Below are 26,058 nucleotides of genomic sequence, written 5' to 3' on the forward strand. Positions count from 1 at the left end.
GTGGATGTAGCATAGACAGCACAGGGCCAGCACGGGGCTGTAGGAGGAGGCTGCAGAACTTGGCCCTGGGAAATCCCCCCCCGTATCCCCCCCCCCCCCCCAGGCAATCACCAGTCCCTGAACGTCTCCATTTCGCTTTTGGGAAGAAAAAGACAGCAGGGGAGATGCCCCTTACCCCTTCCATCTCCCTTAGCTCATTCTTGCCCCAGAAAGTGAGTGGTCGAGGGTGTATGTGTATGTGTATGTAAGGGAGAGAAAATTCAGGAAAGCCACAAAAGTCACCGTGAAGCATCCACCAAAACTTCAGCTTAGTTAATTGCTCCCATATGTCTTCTTCGGCTGCTTTCAAAACGCGGCAAGGAGGGGACGCAGTGTCACTACACTGATTCTAAAGAGGTTGGAAAACTACCACTCAATCTAATCCAGGCGCGGAGGGGCCCAGGCGCAGCCTCAGGAGATTAGCCCCCCTTGGGGGGCGCTGGAGACCTGGCCGGGAGAGGTGGGGCGGAGAGGCGCAGCGCCCGCGCCCGGCGGTAAGTTCGCGCGCTGCGCCCCAGTGGGTCCCGGGAGACGCCGCAGCCCGGGGCGGGGAGGGGCGCGGGAGGCGCGGCCCGGACAGGCGCGCGAGAGGAAGGTGCCTTCGGGAACACGCGCAAGGGCGGGGATTCGCGCTGCCAATGAGGCCCGGGTGTGGGCCGTGCGAGGCGGGGGGACGGGCCGGAGCGCAGCCTTCGCTGTGGCAGCTGCGGGAGCAGTGGCCGCGCCGGGAGCCGGAGGAGAGGTAGCCGCGGACCGTGGAGCTGGCCGCGCCCCGAGGCCCGGCCCTGGGGTGGGGAACCGCGCCGCGGAGTTGGAAACTTTCCCGGCAGGTAACTCCCGCCGCCCTGGCGCCGCCGCCGGCCTCCCTGTGTCCAGGGCAGGGCCAGCTGCCCCGGTGCTGAGGGGAGGAGAGGGTCCCGCGGAGGAGTAGAGGGAGATGGGGAGAGTGGAAAGGCATGTGGGAAAGTTTCTGGAGCCTGCCTCCCCCCCTCCCCCGCTGGGCACACCCGGGAGCTTTCCGGGGATAGGCTTGGACATGTTGGGCTCCCGGGCCTTGGTCCTGCCGGCTCTGGAGAGTCGGCGCCTTCCCTTCGCAGTCCCCTCCGCACCGGACCGAGTCGCCCCTGGCAGAACTGGGGTGTGGGGGCACCGGGGACGCGCGGCAGCATGCTTGAGTTTCGGGACCACCCCCGCCCGGCGCGCCTCCTCGCCCCCTTTCCCGCCTCCTCTGTAGCTCGCGGGCTTGGCAAGGGCTTGGGCTGCGCCTGGTACCTGGGGCAGAGGAGGCGGAGGAGAAGCGCGCCTGGCACCGCGGGGTCCAGGGCGCCCCCGGGGTGTAGGGGAGCTCGGGTCGCGAAGTTGCGGGTTGAACTTAAGCCCGAGGGCGGAATGGGGGTTGTGGTATTTCCCCAGTCTGGGCTGTAAGTCTGTTGCTTCCCTTCCAAAACACAGCGATTAGCATATCCACGTTCTTTTCTTTTGGGGGGGGGGGAGGGTAGGAGTAGACATTGAGGGGGAGCTGGGAAAGACGATGATTGTATCAAGATTATGAATTCCTCTGTTCTTGGGTAGCGGAGAGTGGTCACTTTTGGGGGGACTTATCCGTCAAAGCCCACGTCTTACTGGAAGACTTTGGGGTGCAGGGGCTCAGCGCTGGGGGTTTGCGGGGCTCCCGGCTTTGGCGCGGCAGCTTTCCGGAAAGGCTGGCGAGGAAGGAAGCCCTAAGCACTGTGTGGCGTATTTGCAGACAGAAAGGTCTCGGGATCGGCAGTCTCAAAACTTACTTGACTTATTGTGTAAGGCTCCGGGAGGAAATGCGGCGGTGCCCAGGTAGAAAGACCGCCCCGCGGCCAGAGGTTCGGAGGACGCTGGGCTCGGCCAGTCTTCCCCTCCAGCCCAGTCTTGGCAGCCCCAGATCACTGTGCCTCAGGTGATGAGACTCGTATCGGTAGCGCTGTCCGTGTTGGAATCAACTAGGGGAGGGTAGGAGGGCACCTTCATCTTGAACTTGACCCTAGGAGCCGCGCCGTCTGGGCGGGTTACCAGGTAAAGGCAAGCTGAATCTAACTAACCGTGGGATGGGCCTCGAACTCTGGCACGGAAAGGAAGTGCCTGGCTTAGAGTCTTTGAGAAAGGGTTTAGGACTGCTGAGGTCACCAACTCTGGAAATGCCAGACCACCAGACTGCAGAAGTTAATAATGTGTTTGGAGGGGGTGGGGATGGGAGAGGAAAGGAGAAATCTCGTTAGTTGGTACAGACAGTTCGTTCGTATTCCTCTATAGTGGAAATGAGGGGAGTGTGCATCTCTACTTTCACCAGATCCGTTACCCTACTTCCCCCCCCCCGCCCCCTTCCTGGGTCATCTTTATTCCTGCCAGCCTGGCACTCCTGGGATGGGGGAGGGGAAGGAGAAGCCGCAGTTGTGAAGCTCTGCTGGCCAGCTTGAGGTATTTTAGATCTGCTACTAGGAAGATTCCTGGATTTTAACAGCTGTTTCTTGATTGCTGGGAATGAGAGAATTTATGAGCGACTGAGAGATGGTCATTATAGTAGTAGTCTGAATGTTTTACTCATCTAATCTACTTAAGAGATCTCACGAGGGACCTTCCTGAGAGTATGCCAGTTTCTGCAGAGTTTGTGAGCCAGAATGTGTGGTGGGTGTCAATCAGAACTCGTGGTAAATATATCTTGGTGGTATTGAGATGAAAAGTATGCAGGAATAAAGGAAATATGGTATCTGACATCCTTCAGGACTTCCTCTTAGCGTTGCTCCTGTTACCTGCCAAGTGAACTTGGTCCAGGCTTCCGGACTGTTGTGATTTGACAATAAGGGATGGGAAATAGTGTCATCCATTTTAGAGGAGGCAGGAAAGTCCAGAAATAAATGTAAGGTTACTTTTTCATGACCCTGTCTTTCAGCTGTGTTGCCACAAACTTAACTTTTGCTGGGACTTGGAAGCAATGTTTTTCTGCTTTCCTGGTTTAACCACCAGAATGTCCAAATTATCATAATTTATGTCCATAGTGGAACTAAAGCATAACTGATTCATAGTCAGCCCTTTTCTGCTTCCCATAAGAGCCTGTAGAAAAAAAGAACATTTTGTCTCTTTCACCACACACAGTTTATTTGGTGCCATACTGGGTTTTTGATACTGGGTGATTGAGGGCACAATTTTGAAGACAATGAAATTGTCTTGATTAAACTGTCCATTTTTAGGCAGTATCCCCCTTAGAGTTGCTGATTAATTCTTTATCTCCCAGGGAACATTAAAACCAGTATCCCTGGGCTGATAAAACTATAATCCATATTATAATGACGCCTGCCACATAGCTGGAGGTTAATGTTATGTCAATGTTTCTTTTAGACATTTCTAACCCAACTGTAAAGGTTTTGTCTAGGTTGAGCTGAAAGTAGGCTGTGAGCCTCACAGAGAAGTGGCTTTTTTAAATCTTTCTGATGAAAAGTTTAGTTTAACTTGTTACAGGAGTAAGGTTTACAAAGGCAAAACGAAGCAGAGGATGTGTGTGTGTGTGTGTGCGCGCTCTCATATTGCTGGGGAGGGATTTTAGTGTCTAGGATAACTTTGTTTGACTGCCTTTTAAATGTGTATTTCAGTGGTGGAAAATTAAAACCTCCTCACAACCACTTGACAAAAGTGTTTTCTATTCAAGGCTCTAACACCTTTCTGGGCCTTGGTTTTCTCATCATTGTCATCTCTAAAATGGAATTATCTTTCAGCACTAAACTTCTCTAAGAGTTGGAGAAATGTAGGCCTTCTGTAACCTGTGCTAATATTAGCGTAGTGCTTTGTGGGATTTGCAAAGGGCTTTACCTACATATTTTAACCCTTAATTCAGTTTAGTAAACTGAGGCCGAGCCAGTTAGATCAGTTTACTGGGTGTCCTCTATAAATGGTGGAGTTGAACTTAAATCTAGATCCTCTGATGCTACCCATCCCCCTCCTTTATTTATGGAGTCACCTGAGAATTGGCTAAAACGTGACAAACCGACTAATGTTAATATGTGGCAATTTCTCATAGTATTTCATTTACGGGTTATTCTGGTTTCAGAACCCCAGGGTTAACATCTATGCTTTGATGTGAGAGGTTAACAACAGATCAGTAATAATGGTAATAAAACTTTCTCCCCAAGAGAGTTTTAGAAATTCACATACCTCTAACTAATCATTTGTTTATTTTCAACTTCTCTTTTATTAAGTAGGCTTCGGGGTCTAGTGTGATTTATAATCCAGACTAGTAACCCAGACAGCATTCTTAAGGAAATCACTTCTCAAATCTGTATGTCTTTTTTAAAATAAGAAATGAACTTATTTGCCTTTCATCTTGGTATCTCTCAGCGGAATTACAAAGCCTGGATAAATGTCCCTTTTTTGGTGTCATCGTTCTTGGGCTCTTTCTACTGATGTCTGGATAAGTCTAATTTTGCAGCACTTTCTGTGCTACATAAATTCTTCCCTGATGCTGTTAGTGTAACGGTAAAGAAGTAAGGAGTAGGCTGCAGGTGACCCATTTTCACTGTGACTCTAAATGTTTGTACTGTGTCCTGCTTGCCTATTTAAGAGCACCGAGTGCAACTTGACACTCATCTGGAAGCTGGTATGGATTTTCTTTAAAAGGTTCTAAAATAAAAAATTATGTCCTAAGCTATAGGCCCTTTTATGTCTGAGCAGCCTGTCCATCTTTAGCTTTTTAAACTTTTTCTCAGAAGACTGCTTCTTCAGAATATGAAGCAGTGGGGTTTAAACCTCAAAAAAGAGTACGTACCCAAGAGGTGCTGATTGACTGGAAAGGAAAGGCTGCCGTTTCCAGGTGTGTGAGCAGAGAGAGCATGATGAAGCAATATTTGCTAGTGAAGTTGGGAGACTTTGTTATCAGTGTACCAGAAGGGGAGGATAGCAGCAAAGCACCTGGTTTTTTATTACCAGGAGACTGGATTTTGAATGATAGGGGAAGACTTTTGGTGAAGAAGGCTATCAGGAAACATTATCTTGTGGAGAGTGGAAGGGGTTCTCGTTTGGTTTGGCTGTGGTATTGATGGCAGTTGTCCTACAATAGCTATTGTCTTTAAGGGCTCTTGCAGGTATGTGTGATCAAGAAGAATATTCTGGAAAGAAGAGTCCCATAGACAAGAATGTCAAGGACAAGAGAATTGGTGCAGAGGGATGGCGTAGTCCCTGGATTTTAGCACAGATTTTTGCCACTACCATGAAGGAATTATTAGTGAAAATCTAGCCCCAGTTGTATGTAGATGTGAACTCAGTATGTTCAGTCATATAGCCCAGAGCCACAGTGACTCACCACCTTCCCTGCCCCACCCTAGGGTTGCTTGCCTATCACGAACAGTGGCTTATTACCTCTGTGAGTCTGGGTGGGGGGTGGGGCAGTCTCTAAAAAACACTTGGTTATGTTATTTTCATGCATATATACTAATGCAAAACCAGGATCTTTTATTACTTGTGCTTTTGAAGAAATGTGAAAAAGGTTTGACATACGAGGGTACATATATTTGCACAGTTTAGAGGATAGTATATACTTATGTAATGTGTTTTTCCCCCCTGTCATATCAGTATATTCTTTTTTGGCACTTTCAATGGCTGTTTGATAAATACATTACATACATTACCATAATTTATTTAGCCAGTTTATTTGGATGTTTAGGTGTGTTGAGAAGAAATATCTCTTAGGCTATCAGAGCCCTTTACTCATCATTAAATTACAGGGCGCAGCACACTGGCCCACATAGGGTCACCTGGCTGCTCGTAGCTTCAGAACCTCACATCATCAAGAAACTGACTCTTTGCTCTTAGTTCCAATTTGGGAAAACCCTGGAGAGAACCCGGATTGGCTGATGCCAACCAAAGGAGAGTTACGATTGGCAGTCTCCATTAGACCCACAAGATGGGACTGTGGGGAGACAAAGTGCCCCACAAAGAAGGGGGTTATTGTTAATGGAAGAGGGAGGGAGCTGGCTAAACAAAATGAGCTAGCTGTTTAATGCAGGATATGTTTCCAAAGTGGTATTGCTGGTCATAACAACATACCAATGTACCAGAGGGTAAGGACATTTTTAATGCTCCTGTGATGTACACCCCACAGTCTTGAGACTTTTCCACGTTCTGTGGGGATTTGAATTGCTGCATATACAGACACTTGTATAACAGGATATGGAATTACTGCAAAAAAGTTGGGAATTGGTCATTATTATCATGTATCCCACTATACTGCCCTCTTTTGCCATGCTTTATTCTAAATCACTTGGGGTTAGTGACATCAGTTATTAATGTTTATTGAGTGCTTGCTTACCCTGAACTAGATGTTTGAATTAAAAAAAAAAATCTTTGGAAGTGAACCAGTATAGTTTTTTCTTCCCCTACTGTCCTGTGTACATAGAGTGTTATACCAGGGATGGTTTGTTGCCCAAACCACAGCATTCCGCATCCTGGTCCCCTTAGCTTCTTGTGGGTTAAACCAAGTACTGTTTAGTTGATCGAGATTCAGAAATTGGAGCTGGGCTCAGCTGGCTGGTTTTTCTGCCTGGGCCTAGGCTCACTCACATTCTAGTGGTTACATGATTCTTTATGACGGCCACTGCTATAATAATTTCCATATTACTTGGTATCATAATCTTGCTTTTGATTAATTTTCCATTGGCCATGCACTTCAGGGTAAGTTGGGTGTGTCCTCTGCCCTGGGGAGTGAATCTTGATTAAGTCAAGTCAACTTTATAGTAATACCATGCCTCTTGCTGATGACTGGTTAATGAATATTCATGTGACAACTATTAGGTATCACCATATTGGGAACCGAAGGTTGTCAGCAAAATAGAACAGGTTGATACTCTGAGGATCACAGAGTACAAAGATGGATGTGCCTAAGAACACAGTGGCATTTTCCAGCTGCTGAATTAACTAACCCTGATACCACTGTGACCCCGAACAACTTTATTATTGTTTGAGGCAGTTATGTCCAAATGGAGTATGCTAGACCATCCTGTCTGGAAAGGAAGGAACTATTAGAACTTTATCTAGGAAAAAAAAAAAAGCTTTACTAATATTTGAGATGGTTGACACTGGTTGGTATATCTGAAAGTCTCCTGTTACTTAGATTACCTGAGAGATGAGTGAGCATTTTACAACCTGGTGGAATTGCCGGTGTTACTCTAATTCTAATTCTTGCCTTTGGTGAACTCTATCCGTGTAAATGGGTTTATGAATTATATTGTCTATTTTTGAGTAAACTGACTCCCACAAAATGGGCAAGTGGCTTAAAAAGATTCTTGCAAAGAAAGCTTAATGATAATGATGTAAGTTTATAGGATCAAGAAAGTTTTATTAAGGAGATGAGAAAATGACTTTTTTTGTTATTTTTAAAAAAATTTATTTATTTTAGAGGAAGCTCAAGCTGGGGTAGGGGGAAGAGCAGAGGGGGAGGGAGAGAATCTCTAGCAGACGCCCCACAGAGCCTGTTGTGGGACTCCATTTTAGGACCCTGAGATCATGACCTGAGCCAAAACCAAGAGTTGGAAGCTTAACTGATTGAGCCACCCAGGTGCCCTGAGGAAATGACTTTTAACTCAGATTAGTAAATTGGTACAAAAATTGTGTATGGATTTGTATTAATAAAAATAAACTTAAGAATACTGTTTGCATCATTCTCATCCTTTAAAAAGTTTTTAATGGATGTTTTATAATGTACACACTACATTAGTATATCCATGTAATTCATAACTCCAGTGTTTTAGTTATGTATAAATTATATGCAATTTATAACATGTTGGGGGTACATGTTTAATTTTTTTACTTTTAGGGCTACATGACTAAAAAGTTTTGAGACCCTGTTTTCGTGTCACTTCTTAGTTATGAAATTTTTGTTATTTGTAGCTGAAAGGACAACTGATTCAGGGACAGACAAGAGCCAGGGCTGTTCCCCTTTTATGCATAGCTTTTACGATTCTCCATGATCTGGTTCATTACTTTCTTTTCCAGACCCAGTTGTCTTCTCTGTTTCTGCAAATGCCACTCAGCTCCTGCCCATTCCATAACTGTCACATACTATGTATCAATTTTGCCTCTAGGGAGGCTGTTCTCCCCATGCCCCACTAGTTTTGTTTTGTTTTGTTTTCTTTTCTTTTCCTTTCTTTTCTTTCCTTTTTTTTTAAATATTTTATTTATTTATTAGAGAGAGAGAAAGAGAGCACATGAGTGGAGGTGGGGGTGCAGAAGGAGAGGGAGAAGCAGACTCCCTGCTGAGCAAGGAGCCTGACATGGAGCTCAATCCCAGGACCCTGGGATCATGACCTGAGCTGAAGGCAGCTGCTTAACCAACTGAGCCACCTAGGCGTCCGTTTTTTTGTTTTGCCTTTTATTATTATGTTGCTGGCCTGCTTACTTTGCCTATGGGTTGTAGGCTTTTTTTTTTTTTTTTTTTTTCTTTTCTCTTTTGTAAGTAGGCTCCATGCCCAGTTTGGGGCTTGAACTCACAACCCCGAGATGAAGAGTTGCATCTCATGTTCTACCAACTAATCCAGCCAGGCACCCCGGGTTGTAGGCTTCTTGATGGTTGGGGGTCCTGTCTTGCCTTAGTTTTTAAAATTGCTTGTTTCTCTTTCCTGGGAGAAAAGGGAGGCAGGCAGAGAACCCTCAGTTGTTTACAGCTTTGTGCTGGTTACTGGGTGGTGGGTGGGGGTTGGGGGGAAGTGTTCCTCTCTCCATCAGCCCTCAACAACCTTAGGAGGTAGAGTGCTCTGTATACATGTAAGGGATCCGAGGTCAAGGAATGCGCGTGGCCAAGACAGGAGGAGCCAGGATCCAAACCCAGGGCATTTTTATTCCAAAGTTTTTTTTTGTCTGCCCTGACATGTGTTGTCCGCAGTTAGACATTGTTCTCCTTTCATGTGGGAACACTGACAGGGGTACACTTGGGAAGCTGTGCGGGCTGATGCTGCAGAAACATCACTGGACAATCCTAGGCAGGTGCAGTCAGTTCGAAGGAGAGTGTCCTCCCCTGTGGAGTGAAGACAAGGCCTGGGAGATGGGTTGTATGAAGCTCTAAATGCTCGTGGACAGTTAGCTGTCTGCAAGTAGCACCAAGCAAAATCACGGGGGGACTTCCATGGTCAGGGTCTGGCCTGAGTGTCCCCATTGGGAGATGACAGGAGGTGATGGACTTTACATGGCTCAGCTGAATCGAATTACATATGCCATTATTCTCTCCATGGTAAGGATAATTGTGGGTTGACAAGTTATTGGCTTTCAAGTTGAGCAATGTTAGATATATGCTATCATGATGGAAAACAGACATCTCTCTAGGGTTTTGAGGGTCAAATGACAGAATGTCTATGAAAGGGTTTTGAATGTTGTAAATTGCCTCCTAGATGCAAGGGAGACATAAAATTTTATTGTTTCCTTATAGCAGTGACTTCTTTGTTAGCCATTTTTGTCTTCTTTTAAGTGTATTCCCAAAGAATTTTTAAGTTGTGAGGCTTTTAAACGGAATAGGACACATTTTTCACCAAATGAATTGCAAATATTAGTCGAAAGCTTGCTTTTACACTTTAAGCCATGGAGTAGATAGAATTTGTGATGAGGTCAGTCTGTCTGGGGATCTAATTGTTCAAGTACCCGAAAGACTCTTTTATAAGAATGGGACCACTGCTGGTGGGAATTTGGGGGACTTTGAGGTAAATTGTTAGAAGCCCTTAAGTACTACCTGAAAGATTGTCAGAGAGTTTTGATTTCAGGTTTTGTTTTGTTTTGTGTTTTATTACTCCGAAGCCAGTAACTTATTTTGAGGAGTCATTGGAGAGGGCTTAAGGAGCCTTCGAACTTTCTCAGGGAAGTTTTGAAAGTGAAAACATGGTGTGGTTTGACAACTTATGAATTTGAAATCTATTCCAGTGTGGATTTCAAAGGAAATGGATTTGAGTAAGTAAAATTTAACTCCATTGAGGGAAATTTTGCAGTGGCAATTTTGTGTTATACGAAGAATTTGGTTTAGAAATTAAAACATGGTAACGTAAAGAGTCAACGTATACTTATTGATAGATGCAAAGACAGAAAAAGTGAGAGGTTCCAAAGTTGCAAATAGATGCAGTTGTGAGTTTTTTTATTATTCAGGGTTCTTGCAGCATGTATGTGACTTAAGAGAGCCTTACTTCAGAATGAGTTAGCTAGATAAAGCAGCAGTTCCCAAAGAGGGTTCCATGGAAACTGATTTTCAGGAAATTAGTAGATGTTATGCAGTGAAAAAAGGCTCTATGGTCAGATAAGTGGGAAGATCTGGGTAAACCAAAGTAAAATAGGTCTTTTTCTTCTTAACTGCAAGACTTTTGAGTACCATTATTTCTAATGATGGTTGTGAATCTCCTTGGAGGGAAACAAAGTTTTAAGCATTTCCCAAATACATTGAATTGTAGAAACTTTCTTTTGCAAAGCATCTTTGCCAGAGAACAATGTTGGATTTAATTTGCTGAAGTATTTTATTTTACTTTTTCAAGATTAAAAAAAATTTTTTTTAAAAGATTTTATTTATTTATTTGACAGAGATAGAGACAGCCAGCGAGAGAGGGAACACAAGCAGGGGGAGTGGGAGAGGAAGAAGCAGGCTCCCAGGAGAGGAGCCTGATGTGGGGCTCGATCCCGGAACACCGGGATCACGCCCTGAGCCGAAGGCAGACGCTTAACGACTACGCCACCCAGGCGCCCCTAAAAAAATTTTTTTAAGTGATCTCTCCACCCAATGTGGGGCTTGAACCTACAACCCTGAGATCAAGAGTCTCAGTGCTCCACGGGCTAAGCCAGCCAAGTAACCCTAATTTGCTGAAATATTTTCAAGCAAAGCCCAGACATCCTGACAAACTTTTGTATGCATTTCTAGCTAAGGACTTAAAAACCCCCATCACTTCATTATCACTTTTCATAAAATTAACAGTGATTTCTTAATGTCATCGAATTGTCCCCCAGATGGCATTTGTCACCATTTCTGTTTTCTTGGAACGGGGATTCAGTCAAGGTTTTTGTATTAGCACTGTGGGTTTTCATTGATTTTGTCTCTTTAGTCTTTTTAAATGTAGAAAAATGCTATCTCACCATTCCTTCCTTCTCCCTTCTGACTTTTAGAAGAGATCATGCAGGATGTCCCATATCTGAATTTGTTTCCTTGTGGTATTGTTTACCTTGTCCTTTGTCCTCTGTATTTTCTAGAAATTAGAGGTTAGATCTCAAGGCCTGGTTTAAATTCAGGTTAAATATTTTGGGGAAGAATAGGCTCTAGACTATGCTTTTCTCTTCCCCATGATTTGAGAACAGCCGTTTTAACTGAGCAACTTATGTATATATAAATGCTATACATATGTGTGTGTGTGTGTGTGTATATATACATACATATATATATATATATATATATGTAGTGGCTTAGAGTTCATTTGGAAATTGATTTTATTAGTATAACAAGGGGGTACAGGCTTAACTTATTCCAGTTGTGATTGGAAACATGGTGTTATTCTGAATAGTTGGCCTGGTTAAATGGTTACAATTTTTTCAGTATATTTTAAGATTATAAACCATGTGCCTACTGGGTAAAGTAGCTTGAGCATTAAACATTTTTGGTGGTTGAATTTGATTCAGAATGACAGAGTATTGGGGCACCTGGGAGGCTCAGTCAGTTAAGTATCTGCCTTTGGGTCAGGTCACAATCCCAGGGTCCTGGGTTCAAGTCCTGCATCGGGCTCCTTGCTTAGCAGGGAGCCTGCTTCTCCCTCTGCCTCTGCCTGCCACTCCCCCTGCTTGTGCTCTCTCTCTCTGACAAATAAATAAAAATCAAAAAAAAAAAAAAAAAAGTCACAGGGTATCTGAGTTGTAATTGTAAAACACTATTCTATAAAGATTTATTCTAGGCACATTAATTTAGGAATATGCATTAATTCTACCTCTATTGGATAAATTTTAACAGGATATTTTTCTGATAAATGCTTATGCTAATTTGAAGTACAGTTATAAATCTAAGCACACCCTCGGGGTTGTAATTTTGTATGTACATTGTCTTGGAAACTCAGACATGTAAATAAAAGTTCCTATTGTAGCTGACTTTGCTAACTTAATTTGATATTTAAGTTTTTTTTCCCTTGATATCCTTCCAAGTACTTGTATGTCTGGGAAAAATTAAATTCAAAGAAATTCTGTGTGTCTTAATGAAGAATAGCATGGCATATATAAAGTAGCTTTGTGTGATGAATGGTAGCTATCATAGGTGGTTTCCAGCACATTCTTGATTTAATCCCTGAGAGGGCAGGAATACTGTTCTATATATTAAAATTTGCTTGTTGTGAATAATAAGTCACCTTGGATAGTAAGTACTTTGGAACTATAGTAGTACACTAAAAACACACACACGGTGCTCTTTTTTTCCTCTTCTTTTAAAAATACAAATATATAGGTTTTAGTGAAAAAAGCATGATCTTTAAAGCCAAGTGAACTGTGGTTTTGTGTGTGATTCTGGGCAGTTTACTTGAGCTCTGTCCTTTTATCTGTAAAATGGGGGTTGTAGTCCTGTTTCATAGGCTTCCTGCCAAGACTGAAGGTGAGAGCCCAAATAAAACGCTTAGCACTGCTTGTGATGAGCACTGAGTGATGTATGGAAGTGAAGAATCACTATATTGTTCACCTGAAACTATTATAACATGCTCTGTTAACTGGAATTAAAAACCTAAAAATAAAACAAAACAAAACAAAACAAATGCTTAGCACGGTGCTTGGCTCAAAGATACCAAAACACAACCTCTTCTTTCTTCTTCTCCTCTTAACCATATTTTTAAGCTCTGCTTTCTGGATCAGGAATTGAATGGGAGTTTTTGTTCTGAGTGTTTTTATTTATTTATTTTTATTTATTTATTAATTTTTTGTTCTGAGTGTTTTTAAAACTGCTAATTGTAAGGTACTTGTTATGGAAGTCCAGGTAGGACCTTGATTTCGAGATAAAATGTATAGTTAGTTGGTTGCTTATATTAGAACAATTAGATATTTGTATGACATCTTTTGAACAAATAAATGGGACATTTTTAGGTGGTAATTTATAAAGAAGAAGGAACCGGAGAAAAAGGGTATTTTATTATTGGCATGAGGATATTGCTAACACACTGGTTTTAAATGAAAATCAGTATTTTAAAAGTCCATTTATTTACTAAGGATTGCGAGAACATGAGAAGCTCTGCAAACTTCAGTAGAGTTTCACTTGAGTGTGGTTTAGAATAGTACACTTTATTTTACTTAGGTGAAGTAAGCCTGTAGCTCCATACTCCAGTAATACATGTGTGTTTATGAGCAGGGCCATTGCCAACCAGAAGAGCAGGCTTCCTGCGGAGGAGAGGGGTCGGTGCTTCCCTGAAGGGCCTCAGAGCTTCACAGTGGGGAGGAGGCGAGATTTTCCTCCCTGGCCTATTCCTTGTTAAAGACTCACCTAGAGGGATAATTACTATATCCTCAGTTTCAAATGGGAGAAGTCAAGGAATACATTTTGGAGGCTGTTTAAATAGACATTATGGGCCTTGACTCTGGCATTTTGAGTAAACCAGGAATAGTTCTTTTCCAATCAGCTGTCTCTGAGTCTTGGGACATGTGGCTTTGTTAATGACTTGTGCAAGAACAGGTCCCAGAAACACTTGGGTGGCTCAGTCAGTTAAGGGTCTGCCTTCGGCTCAGGTCATGATCCCAAGGTCCTGGGATCAAGTCCCACTTTGGGCTCCCTGCCCAGTGAGGAGTCTGCTTCTCCTTCGCCTGCCGCTCCCACTGCTTTGCATACTCTGTCTCCGACAAAAAAATAAATAAAATTTTCAAAAAAAAAAAAAAAAAAGAAAGAAAGAACAGGTCCCAGGAAGACGAGCTCACCCTGCTCTCTGCCCAGGCAGCACCTGTTCTTTGAGAGTAAACCTGATTCCCTTAGGGCACTCAAGTCCAGCGCACTTGAGCTTGTTACACTTTTTCCCCCTGCCATTAAGTAACAGGTTTTTTTTTTTAATTAAAAAAAATTTTTTTTATTTGACAGAGAGAGACAGCCAGCAAGATAGGGAACACAAGCAGGGGGAGTGGGAGAGGAAGAAGCAGGCTCCCAGCGAAAAGCCCGACATGGGGCTTGATCCCAGAACTCCAGGATCACGCCCTGAGCCGAAGGCAGATGCTTAACGACTGAGCCACCCAGGCGCCACAAAGTAACAGTTTTGTTTATCCCTTCGTTTCTGAAGTGTTTTGTTTAAGCAGGAGGGACTCCTTAAGCTGTCCAGCTCCACGTACCGAAAGTCAAGCCAGAAAGAATGAGAGAGCGTGATTTCCCTCTCCCATCGTGGACAAAGGGGGCGGATGTCATTTCTAGAGGGATAGCGATTGAGTTCTAAGCAGGCGGAACTTAGACATTTCACCTTCACAGGGCTTTTTTGCTTCCTTTATTAAGAGCAATCTTAGCTAACTCAAGGAGTATAATATCCTTAAGAGTTTTAGAAGTAAAAAGTGATCATGAAGGCGTTAACTGACGAATTAGAAACTGTTTTCATTTGGTGGAAGTCTTGCAATAATTCTTCCCACAAATACTTCTTGAGGGGCTGTCATTGCGCCCTTCTGAGATTGAAGCCCAGCTCTGTGCCTCAATCTGAGGAGACAGGTGCATGCATAGTACAAATGATAGAAAGCAGGTGTGCAGCAGGAGAGTAGAGAAGGAAAGGCAGGGGGAGAAGGAGGAGGAAGAAGAGGAGCGGGAAGCGGAGGAGGAGTTGGTGGCTGGGGAGGACTTCAGGAAGGGGGTGAAGGGTGCCCAGGAGGGGAAGAGGGTGAGGGGCTCTCTGTGAAGGGCGCTCGACCAGCAGAGGCAGGGAGGCGTGAAAATACAAGTCATGTTTGGGGTATTGTTACTAGAGCAGATGGTGCTTGGCATTTGGGTACAGTGGCAGGGAGGAAAGAGCCAGATTGCAAAAGGCCTTGCATGCTAGGCTAAGAAGTATGGACTTGCTCCTGTAAAGCAAGTGATAGCTGTCAGAGGTTTGAAAGCAGGGAGATGATGTCATCAGAGCTATGTTTCGGAGAAAAGCTTAGGGGGTGGTGGTGTGGAGGAGACACTGGCTCGGGGACAGATGGGCGGCAGGGCTCTCTTATGAGGCTTTTGAAGTAGGTCAGGTGAGAGATGATGTTTGGGACCTGCGTTAGTAGGAGGAAGAGAACTAATGTCAGTTCAATACCTTTTATTGTGCATTTAAGGTGCATTCGCTCATGTCATCATTGCAAAGCACTTTTACATAGAGTGCTGTTGTCCTCACCCTCGTGTTGCAGAGAAGGAAAGGGGCTGAAAGTAACCTGGCTCTGCCAAGTTTTGCACTCGGGTTGACAGTCCTGTGCCACCATGCTTTTACAACAGAGGGAATGAGAACTCAAAGAGGGGTGAGCATGGGGCAAGAAGTGGAACTTCTTCCAGAACAGAGAAGGGACTGCTTAGCCGGTGACTCAATGTATACAGAGGGCAAGGCTGTTTCCAGGCAGGCAGCAAGGTGTGCACAACGGGTGATACCCATGATCAAGGCCTAGCTGACGAGGGGGGAAGGGCAGAGTTTGGGGCCCTTCAGGGACACGCATTTGGAAATTGCCTATAGCCAGTTGGAAATTTGGTTCTTGAAGCACTTCCTAGCCTCCCTGTAGGAGCTCCTTGAAGTCTTTTGAGTAGGCTTGGACTCGAACTTCTATAGGAGGAGATGGGTAAAGAGCCCTTCCTCCGATCGCCCCTAGTCCTAAACGGTGCTGTACTGCACTTATTCCGAAGGGCCCTTTCCAGGCCCTGCCTGTTGGTGTTTCAGTTGGTCTGGAGTGAGGGCTGGCAGTCTGCATTTCTATCAAAATCCTGGGATCCTGGATTGAGCCAGGCAGGTCGCAACAAGATTGGGCTGGTGAGAATGTTTGGCCCCGTGTGTCCTAGGCTGTCTTTTCACTTCACTTCTTTCAAGGCGGGGGGCTTTCAGTAGCTCCTTAAACGATATGATGTTGATCTCTGGTAAGAACTGATACCTTGGAAAATTGCTTGTTTTTAGGAACGTTTGTATATTCATATTTAATTTTGGCAAGGCTGTTTTTTAGTTATTTGGATTAAATACTCAAAAGTGGTATCCCCCCCATTCCCCTGCCCCCCCCCCCCCAATTAGGTTTGTTTTTGCCTTTTAAGTGGACTTCTGCAAGTGATTTCTAGGGAAATTAGATTATGAGTATTTTCCTTGCTTATGAAAAAGAGGTTGGAGGAGGGAACCTGGCAGGTGGAGAGTGAGGAATAATGCCTTGGGGCTCTTGGTTTGCCTGTGAATGGCCTAGGTGGTCACAGATCAGAAAATCACACTGAATGCCAGCTTAAATGTACAGCAGGGTGGATGCATTCGTAATACTATATTACATATTTGAAAATTGTTAAGAAAGTAGATCTTAGGGCACCTGAGTGGCTCAGTCAGTTAAGCGTCTGCCTTCAGCTCAGGTCACGATCCCAGGGTCCTGGGATCAAGTCCCACATCAGGATCCTTGCTCAGCGGGGAGCCTGCTTCTCCCTCTCCTTCTGCTGTTCCCCCTGCTTGTGCTGTCTCTCTCTATCAAATAAATAAATAAAATCATAAAAAAAAAAAGAAAAGTAGATCTTAAATGCTATCAGCACACACACGAAGAAATGGTAATTCTATGAGGGATGGAGGTGTTAACTAACCTTATTGTGGTAACCATTTTGCAATATATATGTGTATCATATCATCACAGTTGTATACCTTAAACTTGCGTATATAAGTCAATGATAGTTCAGTAAAGCTGGAAAAAAGGTCACTGAAAAGTACTCAGCTCTTCGAAATCTGGGCTTTAAACCCTGTCAACCAACCGGTCATTAGACTGTTTATTTGTTATTAGTCATGACCCCAGCCTAGCCGCTTTCCCCTTTCCTCTCTGTCAGTTTGGTGTCTTTTTTCTTTCTTTTTTTTTTTTTTTTTTTTTTTTAAAGATTTTATTTATTTATTCGACAGAGATAGAGACAGCCAGCGAGAGAGGGAACACAAGCAGGGGGAGCGGGAGAGGAAGAAGCAGGCTCATAGCGGAGGAGCCCGATGTGGGGCTCGATCCCAGAACGCCGGGATCACGCCCTGAGCCGAAGGCAGACGCTTAACTGCTGTGCCACCCAGGCGCCCTGGTGTCTTTTTTCTTTTTATTGAGATATAATTAATATGTAATATTAGTTTCGGATGTAAAGCATGTACCGTGACATCATTACCACAATAAGTCTAGTGAGTTAACATCCGTCACCACATAGTTACAATTTTTTTCCTTGTGATGAGAACTTTAAAGATCTGCTCTCTTGGCAAGTTTCAAGTATGCAATACAGTATTGTTAAGTGTGGTCATGCTGTGCATTACATCCCCGGGACCTACTTATTTTATAACTGGAAGTTTGTATCTTTTGGCCACCTTCTTCCATTTTGCCCATCCCTGTTTTTGGTGAGTGAAGGCTTTGGAAGCAAGGCAAGCTGGGTGAAGGTCCCAACTCAGTGTGACCTGACGAAATGTGACTTAGTCTCAGTGTGACCCTGGATGTGACCCAGCTTCCCTGAGCTTGTTTTCTGGAACTTGGGAATGTGAGTACTTTTGAAGGTGGTTTTGAGAATTGAGTGATGTAAGGTCAAAACACATAGGCCTAAACCCAGCCTTACTCCCTTAGTCTTGGGAGGGAGTGTGAGACCTGGCAGTGTGCTTCATTCAGCACACCGTCAGCACCTGCTTCTAACACTCGGCAACGGATTGAGGGCTGACTGGGCCCTGCATTTCTTTCTCACCATTATCTACCATCTTCTATCTTTCCTAGGGAGGTAGGCATTCTTGTTTGTTCGTGGCAGATAATAGGAGGGAAAGGGTTTTTTGGTTTTTATTTTTAGCCTGTGTCTTTTGTGTTGGTGTCTGGTGACCATTGCGATAGTTTTTGCTGCTTTGTCTCTCCTAGTGAGTAAGGTTTGGGTTCATTAACTGCTTGCTGCTGAATGGTTCGTTTTTCTCATGTGTGGGAGGGAGGAGCGGCTTCCTCTTGTGTTCCCACCTTTGCTAAATGCCATTCCTATTTCCTCTGTTAGTTATAGGACTTCCCCACCCCCTTTTCTTATCCCTGCCCTGGTGGAGAGCATAGGAGGGGGTCTGCTTGTTCTCTGATTGGTTTGTTCAGTCACTAACTAGGTGCCAGGCTCTGTGCTGAGTGGTTATTCTTAGATGATCTGATTTCATACTCTTAAGGGCCTTAGGAGCAGGCATTCTTTGCTCAGCTTGCAGACGAGAGCCATCTGCGGCCCTGGGTCTCCTAGCAGGTGTACAGGCGGACCCTGGTGCCTGCTCCTGCAGTCTGCCCTCTGTCCCACCCCTCACTCACTCATGGGCTTTTCCAGGGGTGGCTCATTCTGTGCAGAATTGCTCAGCTTTTAAATCCTATATGGGTGCAGGCCCAAAGGTCAGTTTGAGCCAATGGTGTGGGGACTGCGTATGCTGCAGAGTTGGGGGTGGGGAGAGAAAGAGACAGTGCTCACTGGGAGAGTGAGCTGGTGGGATTAAGCAGGGATATTGCGGCTGCTTAAATCGGCTTGTCCTCTTTATTTTGAATGGCTCCTGAAAGACCCTGCCTGGGTGTGCGAAGTGCACGTTTGTGGATGCTGTAGACAAGATTTGCTTGTTCATAACCTCCTTTTTGTTTTCTGCTATTTTAGTCCTGCATTCTCGATTGCTCTTGGCTGACTTTTGGGGGGGCCTTGGATTACCCGCAAGTTACATAGGTGTCCTGCCCTTCAGGACTGCATATTTGACCTCCTGAGCTGAACTTGCAGCATCAGAACATGTGGCCAACAGCAGAATGGAAAGATCAGTGATTCTGGAGTAAAGTAGACTTGGTTTCAAACTTCAGCTCTCCCTTAATGCTTTTGGACAGGTTTCTTAACTTCAGGGCCTTGGTTTGTTCATCTGTAAACTGGGTGTCATTGTGTTCGGAAGTGATGTGTGTACTACATCCAAGGTATGGCACCTAATAGGTGTTCAGGAGCTTCCTTTTTACTTCTAGCTTGATTTAGTGGTATTCAGTATATTTAGTGTGCCAGATACTATGCTAAACTCTGGCAGGCGCAAAGATTAATACAATGTTTTCTTTCCTGGAGAAATTTAAAATCTAGTCACCGGGGCTGACTTGTCAAATTCATCCTGAGGGGGTTAAGTGCAAGCCCTAGGCTGTGGCGGCAAGCCAAGCACAGGAGCATTTCCTCTGCCCTGAGGGTTGGGAGATCCTTTCTTTCCAAAAGGAGGCTATACCTAAACCCTCTCTTGAAGGACTGAGTAAGAATGAACCAAGCAAAGGAAGGTGGGATGGGTTGCCGCTAGAGCAACAGCATGAGCAATGCATGGAGTATTTAGGAGAACTGTATGCAGCCTGGGTTTGACTGGAAGCAGGAGATACTGGGAACAGAGCCTGGAGAGCCCGTGTCTGTGAAGGTGCTGGTGGGCCCGAAGGGCCGTGCTGAGAAACTTAGAAGATGTAAAGTTTGCTAGGATGGAAAATCAAAATGTAAGGAAAAAGAGTTACATCAGTAGTGTTTAATAGCATTGTCAGGCATTTTTATAGCACGTGGTCTGAATTAAATAGATTACGGTGCATCTGTATAAGAGTGTTCTGCAGGTGTTAAGAGAATGAGGTCAGTTTATATGTGCTCTTAAGGAAAAATGTCCAAGAATATTATTAAATGAAAAAGATATACATGCATAGGGTATCTTTGGAAGTGCGTATCCGTATTTGTAAGCAGTAGTTGCCTTTAGGAGGGATGCGGGGGTCTGGGATGGAGGAGAGTCATACATTTTACTGAAGACCCTTTTGTACCATTTGGCCATTTTTCCACATGCACGCACTTCTTTAAAGAAGGAAGATACTGTAAAGAAATGACTAATGTTGTACGTTATCAGGTGAGGCGGAAACCAAGCAGCAGTGTAAAAATAACTTGGGCTACTGCACTGTAATGCTATTATGCAGAATGCTAGATTATTTCATGCTCTGACAATAATACCATTCACGGGTCGTTTTAGAGTTTCCCACTTCACATACATTATTTCGGTCAGAATTAATCTCTTTCATCTGTACTTTCATAGCAATGAAAATGTTTTAAGAACTATTAATGTTAAATGATGCTCTGTAAAGTTTGGAAAAGGAGAGAAAAGAAAATTATTTGTTTAATGCAACATCCATGATTTTATTCCCTTCCATTCTTTGTATATGCCTTTGGGAAAAATACAACTAAAAACGTACATTTACTTAATGGACTTTTCTGTTTATACGATTTCACGTGTTTTCCTGGGTGTTGTGTAATTGTTCTTCTTATCTTTTTGAAAAACTGCTATTTTTTTGGGAATGCTGTGGTTCCTTTCCCTGTGGCCCCTGTGACTCACTCATGCTTACGTGCTCTGTGTCACAGGTGTGTTGGTTTTCTGGGTTGATGTTCATCTCTTCCTATATCCTCCGAGCTATGATGGCCCCTTTGTCACCAGACTGCAGGGAACAGGGAAAGGGCTCAGCAAGTAGTTCTCAAGGAATGGGTGTTCCTTTTGGGCTTTACAACAGCATTTTAAGGGAGAGATGGTAGATATGTGCAGTTTTCAGCCAAAGAAAGAGATTCAGGTTAAGCAGTCTTCCCAAACTCACATAGCAGCAACCTGTAAGTGGTGGAACTCAACCTTGAATTCACTTCTCCTGACCCCAGCCATCTTTCCACTGTTCTTGAAATCAGAATTTTCAGTAGGTTTTGTTGGGGAAAGAGATGGTGGGGTTCCATTTAGAATGAGTGAAGAGGATTTTGACCTTTCTGAAAAATTTAATTGCTCTAGTGTGTGTTCTGGCAATGGGTGAACTGGGTTCAAACCCCAGCAGCCTCTTTGACAAGCGTATGACCTTGGGCAAGTTACTTAATTAACATCTCTGGGCATAAGCTTATAATAAGTTAAGTAGATATACCCTACCTCACAGGGCTCTCACAGTATACATAAAGCTTTTAAGATGGTGCCTGGCACATGGTAGGGGCTTATTCAATGCTAATATAACTTCTTTCCCTCACGGTTTGATGAAAAAGAATAATGCCAGTGTTGGTAAGGGTAATGGGGAAATGAATGCTCTCATACAGTGTTGGGGAAATAAATGGGGACAACTCTTCTGGAGGGCAGTCTTTCAATGTGCTAATTTAAAACATGCCAGCTCTTTGACCTAGAAATTCTAGCTCCAGAAATTTATGCTAAGAAAATAGTTGTATAAACACATAAAGTTATATTACATGGATATTCACTGCAATATTGGTTAATAGCAAAAAAGTGGGGAAACCAAATGTTTACCTCAAAAGGAGCTCGGTGATAAACTTGGTCCTGCAATGGAATAATAAGCTGCTTTGTATAGGGTGAGAGGGAACTGAAGAGGGAGATGTGGAAAGATGTCTTCTATCTACCGTTAAGTTGAAAAGCAGGCTATAGCATATTAAATGTATACACACACACACTATAGCATATAGTATAGTATAGTAGTATGCATGCCATCATTGCATTAATGCTTTTTTTCTTCAGAGTATATATTATATAACTGTTTGGCACATTTGAGGGTCTACTATGCGCAGGTTGTAGCCCTTTTAAATGGGTTGTTTATGTAGAAAAAAGTCTGGAAGATCTTTGGGTGGTAGGATTGAACAGTTTTCCCTATTTAAAAAATTACTTCTAGGGGCGCCTGGGTGGCACAGCAGTTAAGCGTCTGCCTTCAGCTCAGGGCATGATCCTGGCGTTCTGGGATTGAGCCCCACATCAGGCTCCTCCACTGTGAGCCTGCTTCTTCCTCTCCCACTCCCCCTGCTTGTGTTGCCTCTCTCGCTGGCTGTCTCTATCTCTGTCAAATAAATAAATAAAATCTTAAAAAAAAATTACTTCTATACTATTTTTTCCTAATACAGGAACTCTTTACATGCTTCATCCTGGTATTCTGCATGTTTTATTTTTATTTTTTATAATGTTTTTTGAGAGAGGGTGAGAGCACGTGTGCGTGAGCGGGTGGAAGGGAGGGGCAGAGGGAGAGGGAGAGAGAATCTTAAGCAGACTCCATGCTCGGTGTGGAGCCCAATGTGGGGCTCCATCTCATGACCCTGAGATGCTTAACCTGGATGCTTAACTGACTGAGCCACTGGGTGCTCCAAATTAAATTTTCTTTTTAAATTTTTAAAAAAGTTGGTTACTAAAGTTTTCCTTTAGTTTGTCTAGAGAGAAGACATCGTCTTTTGTCCTGACTTGGGTTTACTCTATAACAAATAGCATTTGGTGTCTCCTGTGTGAATGAATGTGCTAAGGTTTGGCAATGATGTTTCAAACATTGACAGTGTGTGTTTGCCATTATCACTCTTAATCATTTAAAGAGTGCTGAAGAAATTAAATCATTTTAATATGAAAAACTTTTCAGGTGGTTTGGGCAAAGTAACTCTAGTGTACTTGACATACCTAGTTTAAACTTTCAAGGAAGGTTTCTATCTCAGGACATGGGAGGTTAAACAATGGGTCCTAACCTTTTTTACTTCATGGTTTATAGATCACAGAATAGATTCATTGTTTTGTAATTAACTGTAGCAGCGGGATCTCTTTGTGGGGAGGGGAGAGTGAAGGCAAGGGGAGAAGGGGTTGAGAGGAATAGGGTAGTATATTTTAGAATACAAACTGCATTAGTTCTGAGAATGAAAAAAATCAGTCTTGATGTTCATATCTCAATTTGAGATCTTCATATTGAAAAATGTTGAGTTTTTAATATTTTAGATTTGCAGTCATTTAAAAAACAACTTAGAATCAAGTTGACTTATTTGTGGGCTTTGTTGTAATACTATTTTGCTAAATCATATTTGGTCAACTTTACTGTATTGGGGCTTGAGAATATACTTTAGATTTTAAAATTGAGTTCTTGGCATTATATATGAATTATATCATAAAAGAAATGTTATTTTGAGGAGAAAATGGATCATATAGCTTCTTTTTTTTTTTTAAAGTGACACTAAAGGTGTGTTTATGTCTGCTTTTGAGTTTGTTGGAACAGATGACACTAGTCTCAGTAGAAAGATGACAGGCTTGGAGCTGGACAGAGCAGAGTGTGCATGGAAGTTCTGCCATTTCCACACTGAGTGACCATTTCCAAGACCAATCCTTGCCTTGCTGGTTGTGAAGACACAGAGAGACAGTGCACAAAGCGTCTGATCCTTGTCTGGTTAAGTGTTCAGCACACAGGAGTTCCTCCTGCGCTCTTACCCTCGAGACGAAGATATTCTGTGTTTGCACCTGTGTGTGATACGGTCCTAGCTAGAGCTGGCTAGCTAGCTGGTGTGCTAGCTGAAAAGTTATGATAAGCTGAAATTCAGTCATTATTTCCATTGAACTTTTCCGTGTAATTGATGGTTACCAGTGTTTGTCTTACTTTCTTTTAAAAAGCAAGATTTGGGGGCACCTGGGTGCCTCAGTCTGTTAAGCGTCTGCTTTCTGCTCAGGTCGTGATCTCAGGGTCCTAGGATCAAGCCCCACATCTGGCTCCCTGCTCAGCGGGGAGCCTGCTTCTCCCTCTTCCTCTGCATCTCCCTCTCTTGTGCTCTCTTTCTCTTTTTCCTCTCTCAAATAAATAAATAAAATCTTAAAAAAAACTAAGATTTTTAGGGATGGGGTGCAAATTCCAACGTAAAAATGTTAATCTTTGAAAACCCAGAGCTAGGCTCCTGTTACCTGCCTCCTGAATGCTATCAAATTTGCTACAGGCTAACCAGGTTCTATTGGGTAATCCTTCCCACCCACCCCCAAGCACTTGGCTGGAGGGCATATAGCCAGAGGGTCAGACACTTGAAGCTGAAGCTCCCAAAATGACGGTAATGGCTTAGGCTCTTCCTTGGGTTTTTATAGAATTGGCTAATGAGAAAACTTCCAGGTGGATAGGTCATCTTATTAACACCTGTCTGCATTCACACAGCCTCTCCCCTCTTCTCCCCCCTTAAATCTTTCCTGTCCTTGAAGGCTCTGTCCAGGCCCCACATTTCTCAGGATGCTTCCCAGACAGTGCTCACTTCCACTCTGTACTTCTGTCCGTGGTAAACATAATAGCATAGGCACCACTGCCCTCGTCTTTGATTATGGCCGACCCAGGGCACCCACCAGCTGTGCCTTTTGCTTGCTTTTCTTTACATCTCTACCTGGATGCAATGTGGACTTTCGGGACACAGTTCCTAATTTTGTTTCTTCCTCTTTGTCTGGTCCAACACCTTGTGTCTTAGAAGAATCCCCTATAAAGGTTCCCACACAGCAAACAGTCTTCTCTTTACTTTCAACTAAAAAAATAAAGAAAGATAAAAAGGAACTTAAAAAATAATTTTTTGGTGTGTTCCTTCCTTCAGTGTTTTCATAGGCATACATGCACAAGATATGTATGTTAAATGACATGCTGTCATTTTTATTATATAGTTTGCTGTTTTACATACACATGGTGTGTATTATCTAATATTAATATGTATTTTACAAGTGATTTGTAACGATTGTGTATTAGTCATATTCCCGCCTATAGGTAAAACATGATTTTTAATTTTAAAAAAATTTCTATTAAAAAAATTTTTTTTTAAAGATTGTATTTATTTATTTGACAGAGACAGCCAGCAAGAGAGAGAACACAAGCAGGGGGAGTAGGAGAGGAAGAAGCAGGCTCCTAGTGGAGAAGCCTGATGAGGGGCTCGATCCCTGAGCACCGGGATCACACCCTGAGCCGAAGGCAGACACTTAACGACTGTGCCACCCAGGTGCCCCAAAACATGATTTTTTAAACTACTTACTTATTATTGAATTTTAAGTAACACTGCAGTGAACATTCTCCTTCCACAGCTTTTTAATTTTAATTGATTTATTTTTTGTGGGGAAGGGGCAGAGGGAGAAGGGGTGGGAGAGGCAGAAGGTTGGAGGGAGGGGGGAGAGAGAGAGTCTTAAGCAGGCCCCCCACCCAGTAGGAGCTCAATATAGAGTTCAGTCTCACAACCCTGAGATCATGACCTGAGCTGAAATCAAGAGTTGGATAGATGCCTAACTGACTGAGCCACCCAAGCGCTTTTTTTTTTTTAAATTAATTTTCTTTTAAGTAGGCTCCATGCCCAGTGTGGGGCTTGAACTCACAACTATGAGATCAAGAGTCACATAGTTCACCAACTAATCCAACCAGGCACCCCTCTCCTTCTACAGTTTTACTGAAAGACTTCCAACAACTTAATTGTGCTAAAATCAACTTAATACAGTAGTTTAAAAAAAATGAATTTGTAGAATCTGTTATTTTATTAGTGTCCAAGTAATCTGCATGGTTTGGGACTGTTCTAGTTGTTGTAGGGTGCACTCAGAAATAAATATTATAGGGGCGCCTGGGTGGCTCAGTCGTTAAGCGTCTGCCTTCGGCTCAGGGCATGATCCCGGAGTTCTGGAATTGAGCCCCACATTGGGTTCCTCTGCTGGGAGCCTGCTTCTTCCTCTCCCACTCCCCCTGCCTGTGGCTGGCTATCTCGCTGGCTGTCTCTCTCTGTCAAATAAATAAATACAATCTTAAAAAAAAAAGACAGAAAGAAATATTATAGTACTAAGGATCAAATAAACATATATACTTATAGAAAGGGATGTCAGGTACTTAAATAGGTTATTTATATAAAATAGATACTAAAGAACTTATGGAAACAACGTAAGTGTCCATTAGTGGATGAATGCATAAAGAAAAAAATATACATGCATACTGGAATAATATTCAGCCCTAAAAAAGGAGGAAATTGTGTCTTCTGTGACAACATGTAGGAAACTGGAGGGCATTATGCTAAGTGAAGTAAGCCAGACAGAGGAAGACAAACAATGCATGGTATCATTTATATGTGAAATCATTTCTTAAAAAAAAAAAAAAAGTCAAACTTGATAAACAGAAAGTAGAAAA

General features: G+C 43.3%; 1 protein-coding gene across 8 annotated transcripts in view; it reads left to right on the forward strand.

Annotated features, from left to right (window-relative positions):
• Positions 1-679: 679 nt before the first annotated feature.
• Positions 680-26,058, forward strand: part of TANC1 (tetratricopeptide repeat, ankyrin repeat and coiled-coil containing 1) — a 230,576-nt gene continuing 205,197 nt past the window's right edge. For 4 of the 8 annotated variants that reach the window (XM_087861654.1, XM_087861610.1, XM_087861806.1 and 1 more), the window contains exon 1: positions 681-869. The gene's annotated coding sequence lies outside the window, so the exon portion shown is untranslated. Of the gene's footprint in view, positions 870-24,748; positions 24,899-26,058 lie in introns of all 8 variants that reach the window. The other 4 variants (XM_087861625.1, XM_087861725.1, XM_087861752.1 and 1 more) reach the window with 2 other exon arrangements.

The sequence above is a fragment of the Ursus americanus genome, chromosome 1 (assembly GCF_024610735.1).
Source record: "Ursus americanus isolate L20-20 chromosome 1, mUrsAme1.1.p, whole genome shotgun sequence".
In the NCBI taxonomy this organism is placed as follows: domain Eukaryota; kingdom Metazoa; phylum Chordata; class Mammalia; order Carnivora; family Ursidae; genus Ursus; species Ursus americanus.